The sequence below is a fragment of the Falco peregrinus genome, chromosome 1 (assembly GCF_023634155.1).
Source record: "Falco peregrinus isolate bFalPer1 chromosome 1, bFalPer1.pri, whole genome shotgun sequence".
Classification (NCBI taxonomy): domain Eukaryota; kingdom Metazoa; phylum Chordata; class Aves; order Falconiformes; family Falconidae; genus Falco; species Falco peregrinus.
Window position 1 is genome coordinate 73,097,914 of NC_073721.1, and position 18,146 is coordinate 73,116,059.

The window sequence follows — 18,146 nt, forward strand, 5'->3', positions numbered from 1 at the left end:
ATGAACCTAAGATAAATCAAACAAAGAAAATGATGATAATACTCTGCAAGACCAAGATATTATTATGCTTCAGGAATAAAATGAAGAAGTTCTAAGATGGGTCAAAAAAATTGTTTTTCCATGGCAAAAGGAAGAAAATTGGAGAAACCACAATAGCGCTGTACAAATCATAATAGGAAGGATAATACCTCCTTAGGTTATTTTCTCTGCTTTAGCACAAAAGATCAGAGAACGTATGAATGGATGTTGAAGAAAAATGGGTTTGGAAGAGACATACAAGGGCTTTCTTGCACTCAGTGTAATCAATGTTACTAATGGCCCTCCTGGCAGGTTGTTTTGAAGCAGTATTAGTCAAGAAGGTGATACTGTCCTATCTGTCAGAAGTATATTAACAAGACGCAGGCATATTTTCTCATCTTCTGGTATTATGGGGTCCAGTTGAATATAAGAAATATTTTGGAGGCTGGATTCTTGGTTATACTTCCTCTTTATTCATCCTGATTGTGCACTACCAGAAATGAGTTAGAACTTCTTATCTGCCAAAGGGTATTCAACCTGCATCTAAACTAGCTCGGGAGAGAAATTACCCTTTAGTATTTGTGAAAATTACAAGTTTTAGAGTTATTTGTAAGTTTCCTATTTCAGTGTGTGTGCGTGTACAGTGTTCTGATTTTTTTTTAATAAAAGGACATTAAAGAAATTGTTAGTGTCTAAAATATTATAATGTGTAATAACTGATAATGCAGTATAGACTAATATGTTGACAACCTAATATGATGTTTGTTTGCTTTTTGTTTACGTTTTTTGTCATCACATAACCTTCTGTAGTCACTTGATTTCAATAGCTGCAAAATCTGTGGTCTTCATTTGCAGAAGCTTGAATATTTTCTTTGGCCTTAGCCTCTATGGAAATCTGTCTGAATCTAAGTTCAAGCTTGCTGAAAAAGAAAATACATGGGTTGAAGTAAATATCAGTTAAATAACTGTTTCAATCATGTTTTATCTTTCTGCAATATGTTGAGTGTCATATGTGTGACAGGACTCTGAGACTGAGGTGATAGTTGTAAGTCCTTTGCATTTAATCTGTAGAACTTTTTTTTTTCATTTATACATAGACTTTGTACAAGTTCTTAGGAAGCAAAAATGTATACAACTTAATGACAATGTTTCTTCTTTAATGTAATGCTCCCTAGTAACATGAAGTTCCACTAAGTTACAAAGGAAAACGAGTATGTTAACAGGAAGGGTGGAAGACAAATTTTCTGTTTCAAGGCATTTTAATAGCTATTTCTAACGATAAGAGTAAGAAAGGTGCAGATGAAGGGCAGTAATACTTAAGGTATGGAGAATGTGGCGAGTAATTAGTCAACTTTCTAAGTTAGGTAATGCACTGGAACATCAAGGTCTTCTACAGTGTAGTCTATTTTTTTTTTTCTGTTCCTTTTATTGCTGATCTTCACTCGGTTTTTTTTGCAAATCTATACAAGAAACTCAGCTGCATCTTGAGTATCTAGATATGAGCTTGTTGAGTTAGTCTCGTTCCTTCCAGATAACGAATTTACTCTTGGAGTTGGCTCCTCATTTCAACTTTACATTGATTTCTTTTTTTCAGGTTTATACGTCTGTCTTCATCCAGTTAACAAAAGTGTAGCAGGGGCTAGTCATTTTGTGGCACATTTGATCAACTTTTGAATGAAAAAGAGTGCACTTAGATGTATAGCTAATAAGTGATCCGATAATTTCACTTCTGAAAGCAGATATTCAATTTGCATGTTTATCAAGATTGTGTATATATGTGTGTTCAGATTCCTGCAGATATTGAAGTGATGCTGTGTATAAATGGCTAATCTGTATTATCCCTATGTTAGGGTATATGAACATGGTGCATGAAGGCTTGTGGGTGTACATGCAAAATGGTCTCCTTTTCAAAACCATGCTCACTTTATAACAGGAAAAATACCCTTTACCTAATATACTTTTTGTTCTCTCTCACTGTAATAAACTCATTCTTTCTGTGTTGCTTATCTCACTTTATCTAACTAGATGTTAAAATATGTAGGTTGTAGCTTTGGTGTTGCAGGTTTTTATTCCTTGCTTTTTTAAAGTATGAGCTTGCTTTTCTTTTCTCTGCTAAGGACGGGCACTGGATTACACCGTGATACAGACCATGTTTCTACTTTTCTGTTGCTCTCTGAGCAATTTCTCATCTGGCAAATCTTCAAAAACTTGTCACATCAGGCACTGATACCAACCAGACCAAGAATGTAAGTGTGTCAGTACAGCCAAAGAGTACAAAATGTCAGCACATTAATGTATCAAGTATGGTTGAGGGGATTTGTACCCATTCAAATGGGGAAAAAAATTATTTGCTATGATTCTCAGCTGTCTCCAGGGCACTCATCTGTTATAAAACTTATTTCAGTACAAAAATGAATTGTGAGAAGTCTTCATGCTGCACTGATATTGTACCCAGCCTGTTTGCAAAACACTCTAGCAGCAGACATTTTTATAGGACTCAGCTAACATAACACACACCTCATATGCAAAAGTTAACCAGATGCATAATATTCTGTTAAGAAAAAGAAATAATTCTGACCTGCAAAAGTGAGTTTAATCTCCAATTTTTATTTCATTAAATAAAGAAACTCATTCCAATTTGCTGTTGAGTTGCTGGTCAGAAACTATGATGATGGCCTCAAAGCGCTGTGGAGAATTTCACAGTTTGTCATGGAGTGATAACTTCACCCAAAAGTGAAAGAAAAAAATTCCTTATTTATTCTATTTACTATTAAACTTCTCCAAGATGAAATCTAAAGATAGGTGTAGATTGTTTCAATTGGTTATGTGGCTCTTTAATACGATTCAGATAGCAGTAATACCTAATTACTGTACTGGATCCATAAACCGGATTTGATGGCAAAGAAGGAATTACTTGGGTGCTCCAGTGATCTGTGACATGATTCTCTTTTGCCTTCTCTGATTAGGGTAATAGGCTACTGTTATTACATGGTAGTAATTAGATATTACTAAGATATAAATATATATAAATATATAGATATTACATGTTAACATCCATATTAGCCAAATACCCATAATATGCTTACAGTACATGTAACTTTTTCTATATCCCCCCCAAACTAAAACTCAAGTAGTATATAAAGATGCATCATTAATATCTCTTGCTCTAAGAGGATGAGATTTGAATGAGTATGGTTTAGACAGGACAGACCAGTAAGTGCTATCCAATAAAGAAAAGGAAGTGAAAATACTGCACAAAAATTAACAAACTTAAAAACGGGAGTATGCAGAAGTTTATCACATAGCTGATTCTTGTATTGTAAGAATGCATAATTTGACATTATTTTGATTTATTATCTAGTTGACAATTCTACTGTGTCCTTCCTTATTAAATTCTGGTCTACTTGGAACAATAGTTTCCTCTTTGACCTATAATGACATTTCAATGGCTGAATACTAATTATTGAAATAAAAGCCTCATAATGACGACCTAACACCTTCCAACACAAAATCTTTTCTTCTTCAGAGAATGCTTCCCACCTTTGGTGGCTTCATTGTTATATTTTATTATTGTTTGGATTTACTCCCCACCCCCCACCCTTTAAATGCTTGGGTGTGAAAATGACATGCACTGCCACAAGTTCTCTAACTGTATCATATGATAGGACTATTAGTAGATAGAAGTTGCAAACTCAGTTACATTTTTACAGTCAAATAGGTGAACGTTCAAGTCAAAGTTTTTCAAAAGTATGAAGAAAAGGGGGGGGGGGGGGGGAAGAGTACTCTTTGTACCCCATTCTTTAATTGCACATATTTGTGTGTAATGTAAAATAAAAAACAAACATGTCTATTCAATCTGAACTGAGTTACATTTACTAAGAAAACTGGTGAAGGGTCTAGAGAACTGGTCATGAGGAGCAGCTGAGGGAACTGACATTGCTTAGTTTGGAGAAGAGGAGGCTGGGGGGGATCATATTGCTCTCTACAACTACCTGAGAGGGGGTTTGTAGGCCAGTGGGGTAGGTCTTTTCTCCCAGGTAACAAACAACAGGAGAGGTTGTGCCAGGGGAGGTTCAGATTGGCTATTAGGAAAAATCTCTTCACAGAAAGGGTGGTCAAGCACTAAAACAGGCTGCGCGGAGAGGTGGTGGGATCACCATCTCTGGGGGTGTTTAGAAAAACACATAGGTGCAGTGCTTAGGGACCTGGTTTAGTGATAAATGGACCTGGCAGTCCTGGGTTAATGGTTGGACTTGATGATCATAACGTTCTTTTCTAACCTAATTGATTCTTTTCAGAGCTCCAGCTAATAATAATTCAATGTCAAGAGAAAGGTTTTACTTTGGTCCCTTTCAGGACATTATGTAAAAATATGGAGACGCTAGAGGAGAAAAAACATAGGATCTCAACATTTTCCTTTAGAAATATGTTAAATATTTCATAATATAAACCAATATAATCTGCATTTTGAAATTGATAGTCATTACTAATTTGTACTATTATGTTTCTTACTCACTGAAACAATGCAGCACTCTCCTTCCTTTCAGGTCTGGAGATCATATTCCACATATTTGAGGAGTTGTTACCATACCTATAAAATCAGAGCATAAGCAAGTAACTTTCTCAAATTTGTTCAAATTAAAATCTTCAACTTCTAATATATAAACCTCTCTTTGCCTTAAAAAGAAATAAACTAAAAATATATATTTCTGTACAACTTTAATAACAGAAAAATGAGAAAATATGATTCCATATACACCTTAAAAATTCGACTATAGGTTTAGAAAAATAGATTTTAGAAGTATTTATTGTTTCTTTGGATATTTGTTACAATTGGCGAGATTGCAAAACTGTGATGTCTGGATACGTATGCCTGAATATTTTTGTTGGTCCGTCTGGATTTGAGCAAATTATGAGAAAGCTTAATAGCAATAAGTTTTTAATCATTAACCAAATATTAACTCAAAACTTATCCTCTCATAAAAGCAGCACAGGAAGATTAGTATTTTGATTAATTTCAGGTATTCCCCGATTTGGAAGTTGACTGGATTCTGTAAAGCTGGTGACTGACCTGTAAAGCTAACCAAGAAAGGAAGAGTTCCTGAGTGTCTATGTCTCTGTATACCAAAATAGTAACATTAGTGTGCCTGTGCAGAGATCGTCAAAAAAGGCAAAGGGAAATAATCCACCCTTACATGCATTATACAATCTTTTTTAAAAAATTATGCAGGAAGTTACATGTTCCCCAAATTCAAGTACTATTCAGAGAATAGCAATATAGGATTCTTGTCTTAGTTTCCCAAACTTTTTGTTCTGTTTATGCTAGTGGAGTCAACGCTAAGGGTGAAACTTACTTGCAGCCTTCCACTGTCTAAAGGGGGTGGCTACTGAGAAAATAGCACCAGATCCTTCTCTCTTATTCAGATATGCACAGGGGAAAGAGAAGCATGGCAGTAAGAGAAATTCTTGTTGCACCTACATAAAATTATTCATAAAAAGAGTGGTTAGGGACCGGTATAGGTTGCCCAGAGGTGTTGCAGTAGTCTCATGTTCAAAGCTTTTCAAGACTCTGTTGAAGAAGCCCCTTAGCAACCTGACCAAACTTTGAAGTTAGTCCTTTTTTGAGAAGGAGATTAGATAAAAAGATTACCAAAGGTCCCTTCTGGTCCCTTCCAAACCAGATTTCTTCATGATCGTCTACAGGACATGAAAAACACTTCAATCCTTCGCAATCATCAACTAAGGCTCTGGACCACTAAAAAGCCCCTAGTTCTTGATATAAGCTAACTACTATAACAGTAAAGTAGATTTACACAGTGATGAAGTGGAGATAAAATGTCCGTTTGGGTAAGATTATCTGTAGTACCCCTGGATCCAAAGACAAATTATATTGTTCACCTCTTAGAAAAAGATCTATCTTTTCTGGAGCAGTAACTTTTTGCATTTCTCAGCAACTGAGAACTCTCATATTAAAACATTTTCTTACAGCTTTTTTATTGATTAAGGATGACTAGAACATCATGATCCTTTAATATTCTTTGAGGTGTTTTTATTTGCTTTTTACCAGCATTACCAGCTAAATATAGTTTTATTGTGTCCACCTACAGCTGTAAAAAACCTACTAAACCACAGTAAACCGAAAAACTATTGCTTATTCTGGGGCTGGGGATTAGAATTAGATATCTAGCTGCTCCTGTCAGAACACATCTGTCTGAGGAAACACTGGGTGAAAACAGGGATTTTCTTCGATGGAAGCTGCAGGGGGTGAACGTGTCATCATATGAATGGGGATGAAATGATATATGGTTAGACAGGTACAAATAATGCTGCTGATCTGGTTGAAAAAATTATTCTTGGTATCACCTACATTTTTTAAAACATCTGCAAGGATCTGGAGGTTTGATGTTCAGTTTATCCAAGTTTGTGGTCTAAATAAATAAAGCTTTGTCCATTTTTGAGATACATGTTTACTATAGTTTTCAATTAGTCTGATAGTTTTTCTTGGTTGCATTCAAATTCAAACAGTTTTCATGGTAGCTAACATATTTTTCCTGTTCTGAACTTCATTAAAATATTTCCTTTTGGACATGTCTAAGCAATTTATTACCTTCCAACGCTCCAACCCACTCACATACCCTTTAATTCCATATGCAGCTGGACATTCTATGAGCTCCACAGGGCACAGTATCTCTCACCTGCCCAGGAGCATCATACACTAATCACAACTGCCATCTACATGTACACTTCTAATATTAAATAGAATCAAATTAATGCATTATGGTGTTCCAAAAACTTAAAATTAAACCAAGAACACAGGACACCTCAGGAGCATCCCTTATATTTCTGTGTAGGATGAAAAATAAAGGTATGCACAGAGTTGCATACTAACTATACAATAGAAAGTGTATAAATACTGGAGGAAATGGTCCTCAAGTTTTCCCTTCAGATTCAGGGATCACAATTGCTGTTACAGAGTGGTATTTTTCAGCTCAATGAATATGTTATTCTTTGAGGTTAATCTTTAATCTTCATATGGAAGCTGGGTTTCACAAGGCTCTAAGGGATTAGAGATCACTGGATCCAAGTATTTTTAAGCTTGTTCTGCTGACGCTGTTTAAAACACTTGTAAGTCTGTGTTTCCAAGTAAAGCAGAGAGATACTTGAAGAGTATCTCTTCATACTCGATACTTGAAACTGAAGAGGTACCTGCCTTAGTAAAAACTGTAAACTCTGGGAACAGGTGGCTTAAGGAAATAAAAACTGAATATTGAGAGGAATGACCCTGCCCACCCAAATCTTCGTTACATAACTTTACAGACAATTTTGAATTCATCCTATCCCGTTAATAGTCTAAGCTATGCTACATGTATTGTCCTTTCCAGGATCTCCTGAATGACTGTGAAGGGTCAGAACTGTTTCCACTTCTCATCAAATCAGCGATAAATACCCATGAGGTGTAGTACCTCTTGAATCAGTATAATGTAGGTATTTAATTATTTTACATGTCATCTTCCATCCTCCAGAAAGACTGGACAAAGTAACTTAATTTCTGTTTTTGAACGTCACTTCTGCAATATAAATAAAGAAAAAATGATCTTGGGAGTTCTTTTTAAAAAAATCATTCTTACTGGAGTTCCCCCTTCTGTGTTTGTGTTTCTGCTGGTCTTGGAATAAATAAAAGGGGTTAGTTATTGAGCTTTTTCTGTACGTGCTTTAATATAATAAAGCATAATCACACTTAATTATGTGTCACTGAATAAAGCTCTTAACTGGAGTAACTCCAAATATAAGGCTTCCTATATTTGGATTGTTTAGTCCATTTTGAAGTCCACTGAGTTCAAAAGATATTGAATCCATTTGTGTCAGACAGTCAGACAAAAGTCAACCTTTAAGTGTCATACTTTGTGATACTGTTGCATCTCTTAAAACTCACCTAAGATTTTCACAAAACAGCTGTAAAAAAAAAAAAAAAAAAAGAAAAAGAAAAAAAAAGAAAAAAAAGAGGTTTTGCAATCTGAAGAAAAAGTTGATCCAGAATTTCAAACTTTTATTGTTGCAACTAAAACTTAGGACTATGGGGACCAGATGTGAATGCCAAGATTCAATAGCTTCATTGGCTTAAATACTTGTTCATATGTTAACATTGCTTTAAGACCATGAGCGTACTATATGCTTTTTAGACCACAGTGACATTCACATACCATTAGTATAGTTTTCTTTTTTACTACTTATTTACATCTATACACTTTTGTCGTAAATATGCACAAATAGAACCATCTCATCATAGAAAATAATATTCAAAATATAAGTTACTATTTTACCCTTTCTGAATTACTTATTCTAAACAGCAATTACGTTATACTCACTTATAGCAGATAAGTCCATACAATTCTAAAATTTGTTAGTACAGAAGGTAAAATTTTCTTACATAAAAGGTGCAAGTATACTGGTTTATATTGTTTAGTAAAAAAAATATTGTATGCATAACCCCCTCAAGAACTGTTTGTTAGAAGCAAAGCTCCAAGGTTTGATCAGTCATAATCCTAAAGTAGTAAGAAAATGAGAAGGTGGCTTTGCAGAACTAGAAATACATATTTTAAATGTTTTAAATACATCTACAAGTCAGGAAGGGTACTCTGAGCAGTAACAGATGTAATAAATGTATTGGGGGTAGGAGGAAGGATGATTCGAGTGACTACAGACCAATTACCTGATCAATAACACACACAATTCTGAATACATTTTAAGGGGTAATAACTAGACTTGCACAGTAAGTCAGCCAATATAGCATAGGTTTACCAACAATTGAGGTTAACCTGATATTTATATTTGCCACTCACTTTCTATACAAATTAAATATGGTATAACCCCTTCGAGTTTCCATAAAACTTCCATTTTCATTGTTACATGGATATTTAATGAAGAATCAAAACTGGAAGGATGCTAGCTAAAAAAGAAACCCTTTTATGTTCTGTAACAGTAAATAACAGCATGAACGCTGGCCTGGAAGAAGGGTGATAATAAAGTTCTTTAAGTTGGTTTTGGATGGCTTTTATTACAAACAAAACTGTAATTTGTTAAAATGTCAACATACTTCATGAAAAAATTCATCCTTTGCTTGGCCAATAAAAACAAGTAACATACACGCTGTCTACAAATTAATGATTTGTTCTCCCTAGGTAGTGGAAAGTAGTAGTAGAACAAGCAGGTCTAAGTTGGTTTGAAATTAGAAGCTGCATTTGCAGAACAGCCAGATTTATAAGTATACCTTCATTATATTAACATTCCTGAAATCCGTAGAAAGATCTGCATGATGTTTACCATCACAAGAGGGAGCGGTGAACTCTTCCAGCTACAAAGAATCAATTATTCAAGGTGCATCTAAGGAAGCAACATTCCATCATTAGAAGATAATGTTATTATCTTATTACTTTTACTTATACTTATTACTTATAAATATATATAAGATATAAATGTAAGTAGAAACATATTCCTGTCATCAGTAATCAGTCACAGTTTTTGCCACACATTTGCATTTCAAGGGATAAGCAGGCTGTATGAATGACTACAGGATGATTGTTGGCTTCAGTCTGTGTTGTGTGTGACGTGTATACTTTTAAATAGAAATTTTTATTTTAATACCTGAGATTTTCTTAAAATTCTGACTATTATCTTTAAAAGAATAAGACTTTTATTCGTTCGCTAGTTGTTTTCTTCTACAGAGATTTGGTTTTGGGACACTGTGACATTGAAATAACACAACATTATTACAATAGTTTTGTTACAGAGTTCAGTGGATCCAGGTCAAAACCTGATGCTGGCAGGTGTGGCCATCACTTCTGCTAGGTATGGAAGTCTGTAGTGACCTTCAGCAACTGCCCAGGTGTTGGTAGTGTGGATCTTTACTAAGCTTTCCATTTCAGGTTTTTAACTTCAGAAAGGATGTCCTCAAGTTAAAATAGAATTGACAAGACTTGGGTGAATGTCTAGAAAGAATTTAGGCAGTTTTGCTCCCTGATTCATCTTACGAATGTCACTCAAAATGAGAACCTATCATACACTAAATACAGTAGCCATACGAATTGTTATGTAAAGATTCCCACAAGTACAGGATATCATTATGCCAGCTTATTCTCTGTCCATGACCCATTTCAATTCATTTCATCATGCCAACATCTAAATCACATCCCAGCTTTCTGGAAAACCCATAATTACAGTCGAGACTGGCAGTTACCACTCTTGGAACAGGCAGCTTGCAGCATTTTTCTTGGCGATAGACATCACAAACAGATGACAAAGGACAATCTCCTGACATCAGCGCAAAGTAGTTTGCTACAGGGTTAGCTAGCGGAACATGCTTTGTTGCGCTTTATTAATTTCCTAGTATCCTTCAACAGCTACCGCAGCTGAAGAGAGCTGGTAGATCCTGCTCTTCCCTCAAGTCACCTACCATTTGGGCCAATGCTTGTTTTATTTGTGGAACTGTGTCTCCTGATAACAAGTTTTCTGTGTGCTTGAGATCCACACTGGGGTTTCTTTAGTAGACGTGTTTATTGAAGCCTTTACTGGGGGCTAACGAGCAGAGCTTTCTCAAAGAGGATTTTTCAAGGTGGCATACCCACTCTAAGTTTTTCCTAAGACCAGGATGTCAGATCCTCAGGAGTGTAATGCACCCTGGGCCCCCACAACTTTCTTCTGCATTTCACAATTCTGAGTAAAAGAAATTCTTCCTCATCAGAACGATTCTGCCTCTGTTCCCCTTTTGTAACTAGGAAGGGACTTTGGCAAAAAGCCTGGATCTGTGGGTAAGGTGTGCTCATGTACTAGGACTGTATTTTACCTAAGGTATAAGATAATGAAGTGTACAGAAATCTATTCATAATAGCTCAAATAGTCTTCTAGCTCATTTTTTATGTTACAGAGTTTCTTAGTGATTGCATTTTTCCAGTTCCATCAACAGTCCTAAAATCAGTGTGATCCAAAGTCTCTGCCACTGTTTTCTGCAGTTAAGATACAGCTATGTAGCAAGTTGCTAGAAAGGGCCTGGACATGCTCCTGCTACAGGCAAAAAAGGCAGGGTCTGCCCTGGGATGCAGCCAGAGGATATCTGCGGCTGAGTCTGAAGTGTTTGGTTTTGCCTATTTGAGGCTTTCCAATTAGAACTTAAGAAGTCAGATAAGAACTGTGATGTGGCTGCTCTCCAAGGAGAGGTAGGACACTTACCCTGGCATCTGTTCACCTTAAAATACAGTTCTGTTCCATGGGCACACCTCACCCACTGAAGCTTACTGACCCTGGCCTTTGCAGCCCTCTGGTCCCCGAGGACTTGTTCCTACGTGTATATTATTTCACGTCCATGAAAACATCAGTGTGATGTTTGTCAGTTGATATTGTAATAGTCCTGCTACTCTGGAAAGAACTAAGCAGATTATTTTGTTTGTTCCTGGGCTTCAAATGGAGAGAGTACTTGGAATAAATGTAACATCTAGCCATGAGCAACATTTTTTATTTATTTTTTTTTTAATTAGGTAGAGAGTCCAGAAGCCTTATTTTACACTACAGCTTGATAGGACTAGTCTATGCTTCCTCTGCACTACTTTTTCCCAGGTAATCCTTGATATTAAGAAGGAAAGTGAATGGACAGAGAGCAGCTGTTCATTCAAGGTGTTGATAAAAGGGAGTGTCATGGTTATAATGACTGAGTAAGGCTTTGTGGCAAAACAGGGGAAAAAGATACTTGGTCTGATTGGAGGTGTTAGTTTCAAGCCCCCTCTGGAATGCCAAGGGAAAAACGAGATTGTCTTTAAAGCTGAGGCACTAGCTGGCTAAAGTATTGCCATCTGCATGTCAAGAGGCTTAGTTGGGCAGAACTGCATTCTGGCTAAAATGCAGTTAGTTAATTTATGTTCTTTAGCTGGTTAAGTCAGGAGACATGAATCTTAGAGTTAGAGCTTTACAGCACTATTGAACACAGATTAAAATCCCAAGTGTATTTATCTCACACAACTGTAATTTCTGAAGTTGGAGGTTGCTATTTTTCCAGATAGCATCTTTCATCTCTTAAAATACTAAAAAATATTGGGAGATCAAAGATGATGTCATCTGCCTACGGGATACAAATATCATCAACTAATTTCAAAGGCCACTTGCTGTTTAAAAAATACAAACCTAAGAAGGGGGTCATAGTCACCCTGATCCATGTTTGAACTGATGACCAACAGCTAAAGCTGTACCTCTTTCCTACCCTCAAAGTTACATATGACGCTTGAAGGCTGTTGGTTAGAAAGTGTCATATGGAGGTGAAAGAGGGGAGTGCTGTGGGGGTTTCTCTTGGATTTCTTCTTGAAAGAAGAATAGGAGACAGAGATTTTTCAGTGAATAGTATAAAACAAATTAAATTCTTTAAGCCCTTCTTTTGTCATGATACTGATTCTCAACAATTTCCTTTTTTTCCTGATAGCATCTTTAAAACAGAAAATATTTTTCTTCCTTTGAAATCAGAGTATTGTATTTCCCGCCTCTACCCACATGCACATACACACCACCCTCCCTTTTATCCATTAGTCTTCAGGGTTTTGTTGTCTATGAAATTTTAAACTCAATAAATGTGGATTTCACTATAGAAGGTAAGAATTGAGTATTAGTTGGTTTTGGCATCCCTTTATTTAAAATTATTTTACTATCTGAATTTCTCTTTCCTCTTAAATAATGGATATTCTTATCTTCCAGGCATGATTTTTTTACCAGAAAGGTACCATTCCCATTTCTTATTCATGACAATATTCTACTTCTGTCAAAACTGATAGGAAGAAGTAGTGTAATGCTGAAGAACAGGCCACAATCTTTGAATTGTGTTGGAGAAAGAGAGGACAGTTAATACTGACAGATTTCGGTTAAGGTGAGATTTGGATTTCAGTTTTGAAATGTTTGAAGAGCAAGAAATATAAATTTTTACAATCAACATTATTGACATCAGACAAAAATGTATTGTTTTATATATCACCAAACTTACTATTCTTCCTTTGTTATCATGTAAATGTGCCTTTGTATAATCTTGCCATAGAAAGCTGAACTGGATTCTCCTGAGCTGCTTACCAAAAAGTTCCCAGGAGGAACCATTTGTAGTCCTGAAATACATATAGATTTTTCTACATTACAATACAGCAACTGAGATCTTTTTTTTTTTTTTTTTTTTTTTTTTTTGGGGGGGGGGGGGGGGGGGGTATACCTGCATAACCTGTTTGCATTACAGCAGAAGGCATTTGTGTTGTTCCACTCTAGGTGACTTCCATATAAAACAAAAGTCCTCACCGCTCCTTATCTCAATGCTGTTAATAGCAATCTGCCTTTCAAAAATTGTCACAAATGCAGCAACTGTCTCACCCATGTATTTTCTAAATCATAAAAAGGCAAAGTTGTTCTCAGAGATATATAAGTGTAAAAAAAAATCAGATTAATATATTTTCCTTCCTTTCTACTACCTAGGAGATTTCATTATAGAAAGGACTTTTCCTATAAAAAATATAATTTGCTTGGTAGTTCTGGTATGACCCAAATAACCCCATTCATTTCACAGAAACAGTTTTAGAGGCAATGTTGCATTATTCATTAATGTTGTGGATAACAACTTCAACCTCAGGACTGTTGAGCCAGCACTTTCATGAGCAGTAAATTCCCTGAGGGGGGAAACGAGAAAAAGTGTCCCTACCCTGAGGTTTGAAAAATAGTCTTCACTACAGGAAGAGTTTGAGAAGGAGTTGTGTCTAATGAGAGGAAATTCTCTGAGACAGTAATCATCTCCTGGAACATTTTTGGAAACCTGAGGCTCTCTAGAAGACAGTTATAAAGAATTTTTTGTTAATCCTCCCATCCCATGACATGTATATGCTCAGTCCTTGGGACCCCCTGAAAAGGGGAATTCATGCTGTGGAGGTAGTATTTATTTTATTTATGTCTTTTTCTACATGGTGTGCCAATTGGAGGGCAAGAAATGGTGTCTTCCCTACAGAGGATATTGTATACATCAGGGGTCCTCAGACTTTTTACACAGGGGGCCGGCATGTGGATGAAGTGGCAGGCAGTCATCTGCGGCTGCCTGGTTTCCCCTCCAACCGCCGGCAAGGGGGGCGGGGGGGGAGGGGTGCGGTGGGTGGGGTCTTTAAATACCAGAGGCCAGATTGAGGACCCTGGGGGGCCATATCTGGCCCATGGGCTGTAGTTTGAGGACCCCTGGTATACATGAACCAGAACACGTCATCTGAAATGAGTATATTTAGGGAGAGGCAGTGAGGACTCTATCTGTCTTTCCCACACCAACAGATGGGATTAAATGATTCTAAAATCCCCCATTAAACTGACATCTTCACTCCATACTGATTCCAGTGGTGGTGTTCCTTTGGTTTGTGTGGGGCAGCAGCTGGATTTAAGCAAACGTTGACCTGGCCCAGTCATTAGTCCATAAGAATACATCCTTAAGTGTTCCATCCTCTCAGTCTTGCAAAAGTTCTGCTCTTGAAAGGTAGCAATACCGTATTCTTCCATGTTAGTTTTTTTTACTGCACATGGGTGATTTGGCCATAATATCCTCAGAAGTTACTTGCATTGATATTCTTGTTAAAAACTCATGGTTATTTTGTGAAAAACATAACATCATCCAATAGCTCCTGTGAAATTCTCACTTAATACAAAAAAAAAAAAAAAAAAAAAGTCAGTCACTTCAAGGCTAGAGATTTATATTTCTTTTCTCCCATGTCACTATGATCTACAAATAATAAGAGTTTGATTCTGATGTCCTTTCAACAATATAAATGAAAACTTCTCCCTTGTAATCAAAGGGAAAAATCAGGATAGGAAATAGAATCAGTAGTTACGTATTTGTTTTTTTGAACAGCAGTGAAACAGAAACACACAGACAGATTGACACAAATGTGTGCCTGCCTTTACTTTTTCGCAAGCATGAATTATTCAAGGAGTATCACAGCATGTATTAGAAATAATTAAAATGTAAGCAGCATTGGAACTATGTCTAGCATGCTTCATTAGTTCTAAATATTTGCAAATAGAAAATATAAGACCTTTCTGATCCTGTTTCACAAGTGTTCCACACCATCTCTAAACTTCCATCCATACAGATTAGGACAGACCTTTAAGGACAGCATCAAGCATCATGTTCAACATCCTGCTCAAGCAGGACCAATGTTAAACATATTAACTGGTGTAATACTGAAAGGCTGGATGTTATGAAACACTAAATTATACATCACTGGGAAAAAGAACAGGTCAAATGGGCCCTTCTGCTGCTGTGTGACATTTAGAACCATCTGCAGGTCCAAAACCCAGCAACATAAGAAGTGCTTTGGGGGCAAATGCTGGACAAATGCGGGTGGTGTTGCTGCCAGTAAGCGAACATCTTCAGCAAAGACAGTAAGTTTCTGTTATTTCCATTCTTCAGTTTAAGAATGGGGGGTCAGAGGGATGATCAGACTGACATTTTGAAAAACTAACAGGATGATTTAATTTACTGGACTGTGGCAGTATATCAAATGCCTACAGATTGGTGTGCCAACTTATATAGCTCAGGTGAATTTTTCCTTAAAACACAGGTCATAACAGCTGTGGCACATCACAGAACATACAAGTTTGTGTTAGTTCACCATATAATTCTTAGTGAAACTGTCTAGGATGAGGAAGACAGGCCATAAAGTAGTAGTAGCTCTTTAATAGTTGAAAAATAAAACAACTTGGGATAAAAGAGAGTTTAGTTGAGTAATGAAGTGAAAAGATTTCTGTGAAGAACACACAAATGATCCAGGAACTTGAAAATAGGGTTGACATTGCGTGGTTACATTTGGAATTTAAAAACCCCAAACAACAACTACTACTTGCTCTTTCTATATAGCTATTTACACATGGGAAATACAGTAATAATTATGGCTTTTTATCTTTCTAACAAAAAATTATTTAGTGTTTGGAAGTTTAGGTCATCAAGCTTGACTTCGATTTTTTGGAAACATAAGGGATTAGAAATTTAAGAATCATAGCTTTAGAAGAATTTAGATTAAATTCATCAACATTCAATATAAACAAGAGATGAAGAATGGCCTTTGTAAACAATACTTTCTACATACCTGTAAAGTAAACAGGAAAAAAATCTTATTAGTAAATCAAATCCATATGAAACGTAAACAGGTATTCAACAATTTAAATGAGATCTATTCCTCTGCTCCTTCTGGAGCATAAATTCTGAAGTCCTTCAGGTCTGTGCAGTGGGAACTTCCTCAGGAATACTAATTCAGTAGAAGAGGAACACTGCCTCTTCTTTTGCTGATATTCAAAATGCCTAAATCTGCTATGTTTTACTCAAGGTAACAAGGTAATCCACAAAAATGGGAAATCTCTTAAAGGAACTTTTTTTTTATTACTTTGTTATTTCATGCTGACTTAGACGATATACTTGCAAGGTTTTCCTGAGGTTTACCTCTAGAACAAAGCAGTCCAGAACTTCAGAGAGGTACAGCCTTACCCCATTCACAGAATAAACATTGTTTCCTGAATAAAAGAATATTCAGTTTCCTCTAATCCACAAATTTTGTGTCCGTGTCGTGTCCCACCACCACCCCACTCCCCACCCCCCAGTTTTTAATTGAATGTTATGCAGATTAAGTCAGAGTTTAGGACTCACACTTGATGTGTAGTTTTATAGTTCTCTCATTCCTTTGCATTCAGATCTGCTTCATATTGCTTCAGTACCAGAAAGTGAGAGCTGACAACCCAGGGGAGGAAGATTTTAATTTTGTTTCTATGCTTTTAGTCCTCACCACTTCTCAGGTTTTTAGAGGGAAGGTGTAAGGGAAAGATTTGCCCTCAATGTAAAACATGCAAAGTTTTTTTCTGCAGATGCATGTCAGCAGATTGATGACATGGCTCGGTACGGAAGGGAAATCTATTGTGCAAGTAAAAGCTGAACTGCATTTAGAATCTAGATCTGGCCAGTGTGCCCCACCAAGTTGGCACAAAAGCAATAAAAACTGTGGGTTGTTGGTTGTGGGGTTTGTTTGTTTGTTTGTTTTTGTGGTTAAGTTTGGGGTTTGGGGGGTTGTTTGGGGTTATTTTCTCTTTTGGAGGGAATGTGACTTAGTATGAAAACAAAGAAAATAGTGTCAGGAAAAAAGCTCCTGCACAGCATTGTTTACTGAGGATGGGAAATTGGGTGTCAGTTAAAGGCGTGCAGATCATAGTCAGCTAATGCTGGCACTGTGGTAGCTAACTAAAGCAAATCCATTTGCCTTGGATCAATTTAGATCTATTTGACCCATCTATTAGGTTCAACTCAGTAGCCACCTCTCAGCTTCTCCATTTTACTGTCTTTTTCTAAAGTGCTCAACAACTTTTTGACTCTTGTTTGTTCCTGTTTTCCTCTTTCCTGCAGTGTTATGGAGGTGAATGTCTCATTTCACGCTGACTGCTCCTCTTTTCTACTTCTCAGTGATCATCTGGAGAGAATGACTACATATTGAGAAGTAACTATTATTTCTTGTTCTTTTAGGATCTGTCACAGAACATGAACACTGCCAAATAGAAAAAGTCAACCCAGTCCCTGTCCTCTCCATTTCAGTGCAACTTTAGAAGGGAGGCTGGAATCCTACCTGTGAGAGAATCCTACCTCCTTCCACATTCAAAACTTGAAGAGGATTTTAGAGCAGCTTCCGCTTTCATTGGAACAATTTAATATTATGTATTTGGGCTTATTTTTAAAATGAAATGTTGGTCATCCATTGTATTTCAGAGATCGTTTTGATTTCACAATTTATCTTGGAATGCTAACATCAGTGAAGTGTAAAGCTGTTTCTGTTGGAAGGTGCTTCCTCCCTCTTACTTTAATCCTAAATTTTCATTTCAAATTGTCATTCCAACACTTTCTAAAACAATCATCCCCCAGATAACCCATACAAGCATTCTTCGCACTCAGACTACCAAAGAACATTTTGTAGGTGTTTACCGCTCTTTGTGATTCAACCACTTTATTTAGCCTCTGTGATTTTTTTTTAGTTTTCATCTTTCCTCAGTGTTTTACAAATACAAACTCTTTGTAGGCATTAATCATTAATAAGATAACTTACCCAATGGTA